Source organism: Austrofundulus limnaeus, unplaced genomic scaffold (assembly GCF_001266775.1).
Source record: "Austrofundulus limnaeus strain Quisiro unplaced genomic scaffold, Austrofundulus_limnaeus-1.0 Scaffold50, whole genome shotgun sequence".
NCBI classification, from domain to species: Eukaryota; Metazoa; Chordata; class Actinopteri; order Cyprinodontiformes; family Rivulidae; genus Austrofundulus; species Austrofundulus limnaeus.
The window spans coordinates 2,509,509-2,513,151 of NW_013952452.1; positions in this window are offsets into that span (position 1 = coordinate 2,509,509).

A 3,643-nucleotide genomic window follows, 5' to 3' on the forward strand; every position below is an offset into this window, starting at 1 on the left:
TGTATGAATCATTCGGTGAAAAACTGACCTTGAAAAATAAATCTGTTAATTTTTTTCTTATAAAAGGCTAAATAAAACAAAAACATTGGTGGTAATTTTTGACTGTATAACTTTACAAACGGCACCCCATATCTGCATCTTATCAAAATGACAGAAGTCCTTTTAAACTCATAAATATGACTCAGAGATACATAGATGATTTGATCCTTATTCCTCTGTGTGCGAATAAAGGAGGTGGTTTGACTGTTGGCTGCTTAGATAGTGGATTTAGTGCATGACACCACAATCTGACTCCACACACACAGTAGAAAAACACACAACAAGCCTCAGAGAAATGTGGCTGCGTTGGAACAACTCCGAGAATAAAAGATGTCTGGAACATGGTGCACTTGGATGGTTTTTATTAAGACGAGTCATTCTGTCATTTTGAAGGAATTGCTCGCATTTGTCAGTAAATCTCACAACATTAGTGACTGGAAACATCTTTTACCCACATGTTCCATTTGTTTGCTGAAATGTTCGAAAAATGGGAGCAAACAGAAGGAAAATGTTGACTCGGGAGGAAAGGAAATCAAATGGTCAAACACAGGTTTTCCACAAGAACTGGACCAAAACAAAAGTGAGGCCAAAATGCAAATGTGCGTCCATGTGAGGAAAAAGTCCTTTCATGCCAGAGTTTGGACTGAATTCTAGTCATTTGAAGTGTCAGTTGGCTGGGGCAGACATCTTGAATCAGGTTAGCTCCAAAGTTGGTTTAAAATGATTATTTTCCTTAAGTTTCAGGAAAATTCATCCCTTCATATTTAGTTTCGAAACAAATTCACACCAAAACATCATCATCGTCCACATTTGCCTTTCAGTGGCGGACAGTAAACACCAAATCCTGGTTTGTTTATCAGTAAAACCCACTGACGTCTTGTGTAAAATCTGACGGGTGGCTCAACAGTTTTAAGTCGTCAGTGTTGAGCCGTGACAGGCATGGATAAGCAGAAAACAAACAGATCGCTAAAAAGGTTAAAGGCAAACTATTTCTTCCAATTTGCAGAGCGTGCTGTTTTATGTTCTCCGGCTTTGTCCCGTGAAATGAATTACAACCCAACTCTACCGCACAAAACCCAGTGGGCCTTGTTGTCAAAGTCAACGGATAGATGGTTAGATCTTAAATGAAGATTTTCTGTGACTGCACCAGTTGAGCCGATAAACTTTGATCTGGTTCAAATGTCACAACAAGAATGTAATTTCTTAAAAAAAGTTCCTTTCTGGAGCGACCCAAAGGGACAGCTGCTGATTTGTGCATCTTGGCTCGGTGTTAATAACATTTGATCTCCAGAAGAGACCCGAAAAACACTCAGTGTTCGGGCTAAATTCAACAGCACATGACACCCAGCTGATCACTGGCTCCTTTGAAAGGAACCCACAAACGAGGACGGCGTGAAATCGACATTTGGGGGCAGAAAAAACACAAAGTCATCTCTGTATCTCCTGATCCTCTAATGTTGCTGAGGTTAACACACAAACACTGGATTTTCTGTTCCTCTTAAATATGCCTCAGCATTTCACAAACTCTGACCCATCCAAAAACCGCCGGCCTTTGAAGTGAAATCCCGAGGACACGAACGTACAGTCTCACACACGTACACACAGTTTCAGCTGTGAGGAATGGGTGAGGAGGACGAGGACGTGGGGCGCAGATAGAGTGCTGATAGCCTCAACAATCGACTCCAGTGTGAGGCGTTTAGCTTCAGGACGAGCCACACGCTCGCAAATACACACAAACCCTCGCATAGACCCAAATGTTTGTTGTCGTTTTAAAATAATACACACACATTTCAACTATTTTACCTCTTCAGAGAGACATATGCAGATCTGAACACACACAGGACAAACCCGGAGGGAGGGAAACTTTGCCTCCTTAGCAGCACTGGTTGGACTTCCCCTTGTGACTCTCACAGCTGTCATGCTCCTTTTTACAGCCTTCATTCATTGGCTAACCTAAGGGACAGGAGCATGTGATGATGCTGCACATATACACACATACTCATAAAGTACACACAAAGATAAGTATGAACAAAAAGTAAAAGTCCTGCCAAGATCTGACATAGTGTTTAAGCAGTGTGTGATTGGTCCTAATGGGATCAGATCAGCTGTTGCGATACTAATGATGTGGATGGACTCAAAGCACTCCGAGGACTGGAGTCATCAATTGATTGCACGGCTGTTTAGGGTGCAAATTAGGATTTTGTGCATTTGTCTCATTGCTAGAGCTCTTGCAAAGGGAAACATGCTCCTCAAACTGCGCCGCCAATCAAGCGGCTAAATTAATGAGATGTTGTGAACGCATTTAGAGGAAAACTCCTTCATGTGTATGTAAAAACAGCCAAACACCATTTAGCTGATGACAGCTAGGTACTGTGAAATATTTAATGACTCCTGAGAGAGGGTGCAGAAAGCAGAGGAAAAGCTTCGGATGTTATCATCCATTAAATGGACATTATTAGTCGTTAGCAGGCCCATGGAATGGCACCAGAATGTCCCGACTGTGGCTCCTAGTGGGGTCTCCGTCCCATAGAATGGACTGATGACGTCAGAACTGGCTGGTTAGTATGAAGCATAAAACCAGTAAGGTTAATTTTACAGAAAATGGTCACGGCCTTCGATAAAGTAGACCATTGTTGCAGGCCCAATGTAGGGCAATTGTCAGAGTGCTGGACCAGAGAGTGGGAGAGCCAGGATTGAGACCAGGCATGGGCAGCAAGAAAACAGCAAGAACTCCCCACCCTGGACAAAAAAAAATATTAAAATTTGTTTTGGTTATTTACACATTCGGTGTCATTTATATATTAACCCACTAGGGGGCACAGTCGGGACAGTCTGAAGCCATTCTATGGGACTGATAACCACTAATAATGTCCATTTAATGGACTGATAACATCAGAGTCCGCTAAGAAAGTGAGGAAGAGGAGTAAATTATAATTCAGGAGTTCTCACACTTTCTGGTCAATTATCCAAACTTAGTTTCTGGATAAGTTCAAAGGTTTGGAGCAACTGGTGACAAGCAAATGTGCAGCATCTAACCTAAAAAAACTAAAAAATAAAAAGGTAAATAAAAAATGCCTATAAAAGTTTCCTATAATTGTTTGCTTGTGAACCTAAGCTGCTCTAATGTTTTACAAAAAAAACCTTAACATAGCTTTACGAGATAATTTAACTTTATCTGGGTTGCCTTGTCGCTATAGTGGAGTCGCAACCTATTCAGGGTGTTTCCTGCCTCTAATAATCCATCCATTTTCTGTACCCGTTTTTCTTTCAGGGTCACTGGTGCCCATATCCAGCAGTCACAGTGCGAGGGGCGGGGTACACCCTGGACAGGTCCAAGTCCATCACAGAGACACACATGGAGACAAACAACCACTCACTCACTCACACCTAAGGACAGTTTAGAGTTATCAATCAACCTAACAGTCATGTTTTTGGTCTGTGGGAGGAAGCCGGAGTACCCGGGGAGAACCCACGCATGCACAGAGAGAACATGCAAACTCTAACCAGAAAGGTCCCTGGGCCAGGATTCGAACAGGCGACCTTGTTGAGAGGCAACAGCTCTACCAACTGAGCCATCTCTAATAAAAAAATAAGATTAAAAAAC